Source organism: Somniosus microcephalus, unplaced genomic scaffold (genome assembly GCF_052327205.1).
Source record: "Somniosus microcephalus isolate GS21.2 unplaced genomic scaffold, FLI_Smic_1.0 unresolved_chr3, whole genome shotgun sequence".
Lineage (NCBI taxonomy): Eukaryota > Metazoa > Chordata > Chondrichthyes > Squaliformes > Somniosidae > Somniosus > Somniosus microcephalus.
The window spans coordinates 24,930,832-24,943,561 of NW_028225181.1; positions in this window are offsets into that span (position 1 = coordinate 24,930,832).

Here is a 12,730-nt window from a genome sequence, read left to right on the forward strand (position 1 = left end):
CTCCTCCGCTTAAAAAACAGAGCATTCCTTCTTTGCACAATCACGAATCTAGCCAAACTGAGCATTAAATTAATTGCCGCTCCACTAGACTCTGGCAGACTCTCCTGCAATCCCCATCTCAAAATTGAGTCCCACGGGATTCTCATTCTCGCTGTTCGGTCCCCACCCAGCAAAAAAGCTTCACACAACTGTCGAACATTGTACTTAAAGTCATTTAACTGCGGACATAATACCAGTAAATGGGACAGAGTCTCATCCTGTGTCCCACACATTGGGCAAGTTGCCGCCTCCACTCGTCCAATCTTGCACAAGACCGTCATGGTAAAAATCCGGTTATGAACCAATTTGAAATCCAGTTCAATCAATTCTGGGCATTTAAAATTCGCCCACACTCCCTTCCAAATCCTGTTGAAGTCCAGCTGTGGGTACATACTCTGCCAAAACTCCTGACCAGCAGGTGTCTTGAATCTCCATTCTCTGAATACCTCATAGAAATCTCGAGTATTACAGTTGTCAAATTGGACTAACTCTCCACTTTATCCAGTACAAAGCTTGGAAAAGCAGGACGCATTTTACTTCCTTTGGAGATTTCCGCATTTATTTCTTCCATCCAATCCTGTGGCATTGCCCTCACAATCTTCTGATACATGATTTCTATTGCTTTTCCGGCAACCAACCTGGAAACACCTCGTATAATATATCTTTCACCGATATAATCCCAGCTTTTATAAAAGCTTGATTAAATAAAACCTCTCCTTCGATGTTGACCCACCTGTTCAAAAATAAAGGCTGTTCTAAAAATTCCTCAGCCCCCTTGGGCATAAACTGCACACTTTTTAAAAATTGAGCCAAAGTCTCTACTACCCCCTTATAAAACCTAGGGAGAAGCTTAATCGATTTCAAAAACATGTTATTGTATTCTTTATACAATATCCCCTGCCCTCCTATCCCAATTCGTTTTAAAAAATGCTCAAAACAACTCCTCCAAAAACTTGAATTTGACTTCTGAAGAAATCTCTTCACCCATTTGATTCTAAAGGATTATTTCTTCAAATCAATATCTGGGAAGTTGAGTCCTCCCTGATTTCTCCGTCCAATGATGGTATTGTAAGCCACCAAGGCTGGTTTCCCTTCCTATAAAAACCTCACACAAGCCTCTCGGATGGACTTTTCTGCCCACTCAGGAATATCCTCCACTGTCAATAAGTACCATAGCTTAGATAGCAGGAGAGCAGACAGCACAGTCGCTCTTCCTTGCACTTTCAACCACCTTCTTTCCCATCTTCCCAAAATCTTTTTAATTTTCAATACCTTCGGTTCCCAATTTTATTGATCCACTTCTTCCCTGTCTTTCTTGCAACCCATATGCACCCCCAGAACTTCCAAAACCTCCACCACCTTAAAGGGACGTTCCCCCAACCATTCCCCCCTACCCCTCCCTGCAACCTGGCATTGGGACTTACTATAATACACTCTGGCACCTGAAGCTCTACAATATTCCTGCACTTCCTGCATAGCTTTCCTCACTGACTCCCCATTTCTCAATGTTAAGGTTGTGTCATCTGCATATATTTGTATCACCGACACCAGCCCGGAACTGGGTACCACAATCCTAACTACACCTTGTTTCTTTCGCGTCATTTAACCTAATGGTTCTGCTACCAATGTATACATCAGTGGGGACAGGGGACAACCCTGTCTCAGTGATCATGTATCGGAAAATACTTAGATAAAAAACCATTACATTTAACACAGCTAAATATGTTTGAATAAAAAATCCTTATCCACTGAATGAAATTTTCCTTGAAACCAAATGATTCCAAAACCTTCAATAAAAACTCATGAGAGACCCTATGAAAGGCTTTCTCTTGATCTATCTTTAACACATAAGCCTCCCTCCCACTCTCTTCCATGAGCTCTATCGCATCTCGGATTGAGACCACAGAGTCTGCGATGTCCCGGCCAAGGACTCCATAGGACTGAGAGGGCCAAACGATCTCCGGTAACACCTCCTTCAAACGGTTTGCCATAACCCTCGACACGATCTTATAATCCACATTTAATAGTGTAATGGGCCTCCAATTCTTCAGATCCCGTCTATCCCCTTTATTTTTATAAGCTAAGCTTATGATACCTCCCCTCATAGATGGGGTTAGGCTTCCCTCAATTTTAATTTCCTTAAAAACTTCTAAGAGCAATGGACTTAAAATCTCGAAAAATTTCTTATAAAATTATGCACTTAGTCCATCAGACCCTGGGCTTTACCCCCACCCTTCATTCCACTTATTGCTATTTTTATTTCCGCTTATCCTACTTCTTTATCACACATTCTTCTCTCATCCTCCTTTAAACACTTTTCAATAAAAGCAGTAACCTTCTCCATCTCCAAATTGGAAATGTTTTCTTTTGTATATAGCTCTTGATAAAAGCTGCTAGCCGCCTCCAAAATCTCCTCACTTTCATGAATGATCTTCTCCCCAACCTTCAACTCCTCAATTACCGATAATCTCTGTCGCAGCTTCTCTTGCTCTAGAAAATATCTAGTGCATCTTTCGCCCTCCAATGCATCTCTAGCCTTTGCACGGAGAATGGCCCCTTGCATTTTCCAGCTTGCAATAATTCCCACTCTTCCTTTAGCACCCGGAATATAGTCTCAGCTCCCTTATCCCCTCCGTCAACTGCTTTACAGACATCCATAAACCTTTTGTTTATTTTCTCTTCTCGATGCCGGTTAGCTGCCGCCCACTTTTTCCCATAACGTACCAAAAAACTTTTACCTCATATTTGAAATTGTCCCACCAAACTCTTCTTTCTTTCAAGAACAAAAGTTCCTTCCGAGCATTCTTTATCATATTTATAATCCATTCTTTATAAGCACATTCCTTCAGGTATTGATTGTTTAAAATCCACACCCTGAACCGATCTTAACTATGCTGTTCCTAATTCTAAGAACTAAAGTCGAGTGATCACCCAAAAATACTTTTTTATAATAAATCTCCATCACCTCTGAACTTAACCCTTCCCTCATTAATACCAAATTTATTCGGCTCTGTTTTAAAACATCACCCACCCAACCTGCTCTGGAGAACTCCCTTTTTATGGGGTTCCGGTCCCTCGATAAGTCTCTCAAATTTAAATTTGCCATCATTTTTATAATCATCCCTCTGGAGTTATCCTCTTTAAAGATCATCTGGGCTGCAATGTACATCCAAGATAAAAATACTTAAAATCCCCCACTATACAAGGAATTTTCAGCTCTGCCACTTCACTGAATAACCCCCGAAAAAACTTGCGATGCTTGCAATGGTCGTTCGGTGCATAGATATTAAAAAGATCACAACTAAAACCCTCCAATTTTACCCTTAGCCGTAAAATTCTCCCCTCAGTGTCCTTGTCCACCAAGGCAACATTCTCTTCTATGGGCGGACTCACCAAAACAGCCACCCCTCTACGGTTATTATTTGCACAACTTGCAAACACCTCTCCCTTCCAAACCTTCTGAACTCTTTCTAGAATATCCTCATCCCAAAAGGTTTCTTGCAGACATAACAAGTCCGTGCCTTTAAAACCCTGCAACAACTGCTGCAATTTCTTCTCACCCCTCAGTCCGTTCACATTGATCGAGACTAATGCAATCATGGCTCCAAAGAAGGGAAGTATGGCCAATAATCTCCCCATCATTTAATCCCTGGCTCCTCCCTCCTCTCATGCTCCTTCTCAACTTTCTGGGCAGCTGTTGCTTTATTCCTGCAGCCTCCAGCTTTTTTTCCCCTCCTGTTTGACCTCTCCCTGCTGTTTCAGCCTCTTCCTTGCCTTAAGTTTGGACCCAGGAGCTGCCCTTTCTCCCTCCTTCTGCCCCTCACTAACCTTTCGCTTTCCACATGATGCCACCCCATCCCCGACTTCCATGTCTCTGTCCCCCTCTAATTCCTCACACTCAAGCTCTTCTGCAACTCCCTGTGCCTGCTTCCCGTCAGATACATAATCCTGCTCCCTGTCAGATACTTCATCTCCCATAAAGAGTCTTCCTGCTATCGCAGTTTCTCCCACTGTGCCGCCCCCTTCGACAACGTCTCAACCTCTGACCCTTGCACCTTGTTCCCTCACTCCATAGGACAATGGCGCATCTAAATTGTTCCCTTCTGACGTCTCGATCTCGCCAATCCCATTCTGCTGTCCCTTTAAGTCTCCTGCCTCTTGCACCCTCTCCCCGCCCTGCCCCCTCACGCTCACCAAAATATCGAACTCCCCACCTCTCCCTGGAGCACTCACTTCCACCACACACCCCGCTCCTGCCTCCTCTCCCCCCGCAGACACCAGACTCCCCAGGGGGAGCCGACCTGCACTAAGGCTCGAGTCTGCACTCGACCCTTGCTGCCAGCTGCTGTCTTTATTCCCCTTCATAGCACTCGCCATGTTTTCCGCCATCTCCATCTCGATCTCTGCTCCACCAACCTCTGCCTCTTCCTGTGCTCCTTTTTCCTTCATTTTACCGGCTGTGTCCTCCGACTGCACCGCACCTCCGGCCGTTCCACACTCCTCTCCTGCTCCTTCTCCCATCTCCTCCTCCCTCATTTCGCTCCCTTCTGCCACACACTCACAGCGGGCGGGGCCTTTATGACACACCCCACAGCTCTCCGCCTTATAGCTCCGTGTGATATGTCCCGACTCACTGCAATAGTAACAATACAAATCAGGACAGTTTCTTACGAGATGGTCATGTCCCAGACAATAGTAACACACCTTTACTTGGTTATCGTGCAGCACACGAAAGTACTGTACTCCTTCCAGTTTCTCGAACTTCATACTGTAAGGCAAACACCTCACCCCCTCTCGGAACCGCACCTTTACATACCGGGTTCCGTCTGCTTCACGTGTTCCCGGATAGTACCTCCTCTTTATTTCGGAACAGATTTTAATGTCCGACGACTCCAACTTTTTGCTCAGCACTTCTTCCTCGATGTACACAGGCAAGTTCAAAAATGAAACCACCACCTCCTCTGAATATAACAGAGTCACCTCCAAAAATTTCTCCCCAACTTTCAGACTGAGCAGCAGTTTTTCCACCTCCTCATGGCCACTGACCGTCACCTCAAATCCCACATTTGCTTCCATCACCACAGTCCTCATGAACCGCATGGATTATATCTCAGGCTCGAATCTTCTTATCTTCACATTGCACCGCCACCGTATTTTTTTTACCAAACCTCCTGAGGACCCGACCCAAATCTTTGGGTCTTTTTTTTCCCCTTACCACCACAGTTTCTTCCCTAATAAATTTCCTCTCGGGAATATTGTCCTCTGAGGGGCCCGGCACTCCGGACCCCTCAGCTGCCATCTGGTTGTTTTTTGTGGACCAAAAAGGCCCTAAAACCTGAAAACAACGCCCCAAAACCCTCCACCAACTTTTTACAAAACTTCCTCCAACACCCAGCTGCAATTAGGCAACCAGTCACACCTGGCTCACTCCTAGCCCCTCTCACCTAGAGAGTGCGACCCACTGAGCCACAGCTGACACATTATTCCTTCCTATTTCTGTCCTTTTCTCGTCTTTTGCTCTCAGCTTTAGATCAATACAGGAAGAGAAACTTACTTCTCTCTGTTCTGTCCTCAGCTGTTTTGGACTCTACAGGAATCAAGGAATATGAGGATGGGGTGGGTGTGGGGGGAATGTGGATTTGAGGTCGAAGATTAGCCATGATATAATTCATGAAGGGCTCCTTCTCCGAATTCTTATGTTTTGATGTTTAAGGGCGGGTGAAATATTGTGTATTCGCTCAAATTTAATTTAAAACTGTACAATAAGGTGAGCTAGGTTGTGTTGCAGTAAAGCGTTGTGATGACAATGGCTTAATGAGTCTGTTTGTTCAACGACTGTAATTAATGCCAGTTACAGTGAGGCCTAGTGATGTCACTCCGGGATTTCCCTCTGCTCTAAATAAGGAGCTCCCTTCACTGTCAGCGCGCTGCCTCCAGCACAAAGACCACCAGACACTCACAGAAGGGAAGACATGGATTGGGATGGTGTGTTGGATATTAGGAATATGTTATGATATACAAAATATGTACTATTACTTCCTCACTGCTGTTGGTGCTCATAGTAAGGATTTATGTCCAGTTCTTAATTCTAAATAATGGAGAGGACCAGAGAAAGAGCTGGGCACTGCAGTGACGAGGCATTGGTGGCTCTGGTTGGCGCTGTTGAACAGCGATGGGCAGTGCTTTTCCCTGAGAGTGGCAGGACGCTATTGCCCCGGGAGTTTAGAAGGGTGTGGAGGAAGGTGGGTCAGCATGTCACCACGGGGAGCCTGATGCCAAGGACCCACACCCAATGTCGGAAGAATTTCAACTCACTCAGGGTGAGTACCTGCTTTTCAGTACCTCTACATCCCTCCATCTCAACTTCACTCTGTGCCCAAAGGGTTTACAAACACAAATGCCCAACATTCATTCATGACCTATGGCCATCCCATAAAACACACATGCATATCCCACACCTTGCACAACATAACGGCTATTCAACTGTGGCAGGCACATCTGCCAAACACAAGTCTGCACACAGCAACGGTTATTCAACTATGGAAGGCACATCTGCCAAACACATGGCTGCCCACAATAATGACAGGCTAAGTGAGTGGGCAGAAATTTGGCAGATGGAATATAATGTTGGAAAGTGTGAGGTTATGCACTTTGGCAGAAAAAATCAAAGAGCAAGTTACTTTCTAAATGGAGAGAAACTGCAAAGTGCTACAGTACAAAGGGATCTGGGGGTCCTGGTGCATGAAACACAGAAGGTTAGTATGCAGGTGCAGCAGGTGATCAGGAAGGCCAATGGAATCTTGGCTTTTATTGCAAGGGGGATGGAGTATAAAAACAAGGAATCTTGCTACAGTTATACAGGGTACTGGTGAGGCCACACATGCAATTTTGATTTCCATATTTAAGAAAAGATATAATTGCTCTCGAGGCAGTTCAGACAATGTTCACTCGGTTGATTCTGGAGATGAGGGTGTTCACTTATGAGAAAAGGTTGAGTAGGTTGGGCCTCTACTCATTGGAATTCAGAAGAATGAGAGGCGATCTTATCGAAACATATAAGATTGTGAGGGGGCTTGATCGGGTGGATGCTGGGAGGATGTTTCCACTGATGGGTGAGACTAGTATTAGTGGGCTTAATCTTAGAATAAGGGGCTGCCCTTTCAAAACTCAGATGAGGAGAAACTTCTTCACTCAGAGGGTAGTAAATGTATGGAATTTGCTACCTCAGAGAGCTGTGGAAGCTGTGACATTAAATAAATTTAAAGCAGAGATAGACAGTTTCCTAGCTGATTATGTGTCACGGGGAGCGGGCAGGGAAGTGGACGTGCGTCTAGGTTCGGATCAGCCATGATCCTATTGAATGGCGGAGCAGGCCCGAGGGGCCGTATTGCCTACTCCTGCTCCTACTTCTTATTATGTTCTTATGCCTATTCAATAGTGCTAGGCACATCTGCGAAACACCTGGCTGCAAATAATAACGGCTATTTAACTATGCTACCCACATTTCCCAAATGCATGGCTGCACACAATAACTGCTATTCAACTATGGTAGGCACATCTGATGAACAAATGCCTGCACAAAATAATCGCTAGTCAACTATGGCAGGCACATCTGCCAAACACATGGCTGCACACAATAACGGCTATTCAACTATGGCAGACAGATCTGCCAAACACATGCCTGTGGACTCCCTCATACGCTGTTCATTTTCTTGGAGGCCGAGCTCGCTCATAACAGACAGGAGCAGCAACGCACTGGAGGAGAAGAGGCGGACTTACACCCCCTGACTGAGTTGGAGGACAGAATGCACAGGATCGTTGTCAGCCAGTTCCGAGGTGCCGTGGCCGCTGGAGTGGTCGACCCCCTTGGGAAAGCAATGGTATGTTCTTCAGCTTTCTCTCCTCTCTCATACCACATCCCCCTCACAGCACAAGCCTTTTACACTTTCAATCCAACTAACTGTCTCCAGTGCTTGCTCCCTTCCTGCCCCCCACCTCACGCTAAAGCCACACTTTGTTCGCTATGTGAAAACAGGACGGCACATCAGCTGACCAGTCTGTCCCTCAGCCTGCCAGTGGCAGCGACGCGCCAGATGAGGAGGAAGAGTAAGCTGGAGACTCACCGCCTGTGTCTCCCGAGGGTGACAAACCAGACACTGGGGCCACGCCTTCCCTGGAGGGGAGCAGGATGTTAGTGTCTGATGAAAGAGAAGCTCCTGGACCCAGTGGGCTGCAGCAATGCCATAGGGGTGGGAAGCTCAGGGGCCATCTGCCCAGAGGGTGAATAGGCACCCGAGTTCTGCTGCACAGGACTCGGATGAGGACCTCGACATTGCGGCCATGAATACCCAGGTCTTGTGTATGCACACTGAGTTAGTGGGTGCAATGGCAAGGGTGCCCCACTGCATGGATTCATTTTCTAGGAGCGTGGAGTTGTCTGCCGCTAATACAGCTGTCATCCGTGCGCAAACCCTCAAACCCATCCTTGCCTCACTGGAGTGAATGGTTCAATGGCAGCGGACTCTGGTGAACCAGAGCCATGTGTAATGCGTGCGGAGGGAGGATTAATTGCAGCACAGGCCGAAGCAACACAATCTCTTACTGATGCAATTGCGTCATTGGCTGGTGCCATCCAGTCTCAGACTGCTCTAATGCAATCTCAGATTGATGACACGCAAGCAGTGACTGCTGCCATCTTCGCTGGGTCACCCTCAGTCCCTCGGGAATCTCTCAGTACCACAGCAGGCTTGCAATCTTTGCTCGAGCAGATTGCTCCAGATGCTAAGGTTCTACCCCAGGGGAGTGGCAGCGTGTCGGTCGAGCAGGAAGATGCTGTCCTCTCTCAGGATTACAGCATTCCTGCTCGCAGCACTGTCACTTCCACATTGCACTTGGCATGACATGCAAAACAGCCAGCCCAGACTGCTGCCGCCCATGCAGTGCTGGTGCAGTCTACAGCCGGGACCTCCAGGCACAGATGTAATCGAGAGCGTCCTTCCAGGCAATGTCTGGATCCAGCATTCAGCAGCCTTCCACCAGCCTTGCAGCAGCCACTGTGGCCACATTAAGAGGAGCAGTCGGGTGAGCAGTGGGGAAGTGCACAGGGGATGGAAATCACCCTCGAAGGCCCAACAGTGCAATCTGTATATAAATCGTAGCAAAGTTCGAGGTTATTGTTATTATATCTGTTGATTGTTTTGCTGTTTACCTCCATGTTGTGAGAACGAGTTTTGTTAGTTCTTGATTTGTTGGGTTTGTTTCTAATTGTTTTGTCCTGAATAAATGACACAGATTTTATAACGTAATTATTTTTTTTTATTGTTACTTTACATCTTTTATGAATTGACTCATTGCGGCTTTGCCCGGAAACAGGGGTTGCGGGATGCTTTCATTGATGCGCTTCTTCATCCCAGAAGCCATCTTCTCAGTAATGCGTTGAATCGGTGTCTTATGAGCTGTTCAGGGACGGCCCTTGCAGCGGCAAAATTGTTCGCCTTCCTCCCACGTTGGTGCTGCTGATCTTCCTCTTCATCCTCCTCCTCCTCCTCTCCCTCTTCCTCCTCCTCCTCAGGTGGTACACCAATCCCTGGTGGCAATAGCTGGGCCCTCATGATTGCATTGTTATGAAGCATGCAGCACACAACAATGAAGAGGGAGATTCGGTCGGGCGAGTACTGCAGGGCTCCTCCTGAGTGGTCCAGACACCGGAACCATTGTTTCAAGACGCTGACCGTCTGCTCTATGAGGTTCCTGGTGGCGCTGCGGCTCTCATTGCATTGCAGCTCGACAGGGGTGTTGGGGTTACAGAGCGGTGTCATCAGCCAGGTGCAGAGTGGATAACCCGTGTCCCCGAAGAGCCATCCACTAGGTTGACACGGTGCTTGGAAGAAATCTGGGACACCAGACTGGCGCAGGATATAAGTATCATGGCTGCTGCCAGGATAGCGGGCATTGACGGCGAGTATGAGCTGTCTGTGGTCACAGACCAACTGGTAATTCAGAGAGTGGCAGCCCTTGTGGTTTCAGAAGACTTCTGCATTCTTATGAGGAGCTCACAATGCCACATGCCTGCATTCAATGGCATCCTGAACCATGGGGAAGCCCACTATCTTCGCAAAGCCACATTCACGCTCTTTGTCCTGGTTCATGTGCAGAGAGGTACTGGCGTCTCCTCTTCTACAAATACTTTGTCACCTCCTGGATGCAACAATGAAAAGCGAACTGGGAGATATTTGCTATGTCCCCAGTAGAAGCCTGAAAGGAATCGCTGTCTGAGAAATTCAGAGCCACTGTCACCTACACAGCCACCGACAGAGATGTCCTGGTCCTGAGCTGAGGCTGCAGATCTCGTTGCAGGAGGCGACAGAGCTCAGTGACCAGCTCCTCGCTGAAGCACAGCCTTTGGAAACACTGCTTCTCAGACAAATGGATACAGGAGGAGAATTACTCCCTGAATACCCTGGGAGAGTGAGGTCTCCTGTGTAGAGGCCTGAAAGCCTTCCTCCTACTGGCCATGTTTGCCACTCTGTCTCCACATCTGCTGCCTCCGAAGGTGAAGCTGGATGATGACGACGCCCGATTTACTGCAGTCCCCATCGAAGATTCTAAACATCGTTAGAAGGAAGGTGAAATAATAATGAACCTGGAAAGTGGTGCTGAGGACCCGAAACTCCTTTGGTCAGCGCCGAATCCCTCCAGACGTCTCTCTCCCACTCAACCTGCATGTAGCAAATATTTTGCAGACAATAAAAGGGAAAAACGGCCGCCATTAAATAACGCTTTCTCAGCCCGTTCCCGACTTGAAAACGATCCACTCTACCACTCTAGCAGGCGCTAAGGCAGGGGACGTGACTCAATATCTGGTCCAGGGCGTTGCATGCTTGCTTGATCTCATGATCTGTGGGGGCATGAGATCGTGCAAAATGACTGATCAATTTCGCGAGCGGCGCTATAATAGCCGTGCACAGGCGCTAAGCATCTAACGTCCCCTGAAGGCGCTAACCAAATGATTTTTTCACCGCATGTTTCACTGTGTTTGTCTCTTTGTTGTTCCCCATCCCATCTACGCTGCTGTCAGCCATTGATTCTGAAGGAGATATCGTGTTACCAAGATTCAAATAGTTCTGTATTGAACTCCAGCAAATTTATTGGCGGTGACTCTTTATTTTACGAATTTCAGTTTGCTATCTACACTGAACATTAGTATCTGATCAGAAGAATGCTGTCTTGGTTTGGGGGACTTTTCACCGAACGGCGAAAGGCCATCGACCTGAAACGTTAACTTTGTTTCTCTCTCTCACCACAGATACTGCTTAACACGCTGAGTATTTCCACCATTTTCTGCTCTCATTTGAAATTTTCAGTATCAGCATTATTTTGCTTTGGTTTTCACCTGATGCTCGGTATGGCTACTTAGAGTCACAGGAACAAACCCTGGCAGATCACATCCACATTTTCAAATGCCTGAAATATCCGCTAATCATTCAGTTCCAGTCAGTGTCTCCTTTCCCACCCTCTCCAGTTCTGCATTAGTGGCACTGCTTCTGATGGTTAAACTAGGATTACAAGGATAATTTACATTCTCACACGACGTTCATTCAGCCAGATTTGAATGCATTTATTTCCAATCTTTGTTTTGAATTCACAATTAGCTCCCTTGCCCGTCTGTCACAGTTCAGTGTGTCTGTCAGAGAGACCCAGAGTGATTCTCTATTGCCTCCTGCTATACTTCAGGATAAACAATCCCCTCTGATTGTAACTGAAGTAATGATGTTAAGAAAACCCTTTGATATCTTCTCGTCTAATATTCTCCACACAAGTTGGAAACAACAGGTGAAAAAGTACAAGAATAAATCTCTTCTATTTGTGTTCAGGTATTTACACAGCAGTCGGCGACATTTTGCCTGTGGGATAAATCGTCTGATTTCGATGCTGATGAATGCAATTATTGGGACATTACCTGGTCAATCATCACTATTGACTTTAATTCAGAGTCCATTCTTATTGATGAAATTTGCAATGTTTTTTGGAAAATCTTCCTTTCATTGAGCGACGTTTTGAGTATTTCAACAGAAATGTGGAAAACTCAATCTTCAAAATACTTCTGAGAGCACAGCTATCTTTATAACTGCAATGCACTTCTATTTATTATCTCAGCATTGTCATATTACATCAGTACATTTTACATGCAATTGCCTGTAATTATTGCATGCCAAGGTTGCTGTTGTATTCGTTTTCAATTCTAAATAGAATGGATATTCTCAACAGGAACAGGAATCCAAGTGGGATTTCCCTCTCCCTAACACAGGGGCATGGAAGTGAACATCTCCGCTCCAAATGCTGACAGATCCCGAGACACGAAATCTTCCTGAGAGGTTCTGGCCGTTTGTGTCCCTGGTACCTCGGGCGGTGCTTTTGTCTGTTGGGCTAAAGGTAGATTGATCATTTAATCCCTCATTGATCAAACATCTGTTATTTTCATGTGGTAGTCATTCTAATTTAATTTATTGATTCCACAATGTATTTCCGGCTAACCACACAATAAATCCTGTATTCAGCTCCACAGGTAATAGAATTAGATGAGTTGCAGATTCCTCCCCGAATTCCATCAAACTGCTGCTCTTGCTCCCAGCCTGATGTATAAATTCTCTGTTTATTTCCCTTCCTCACAGTGAACTTAGTGACGACTGTG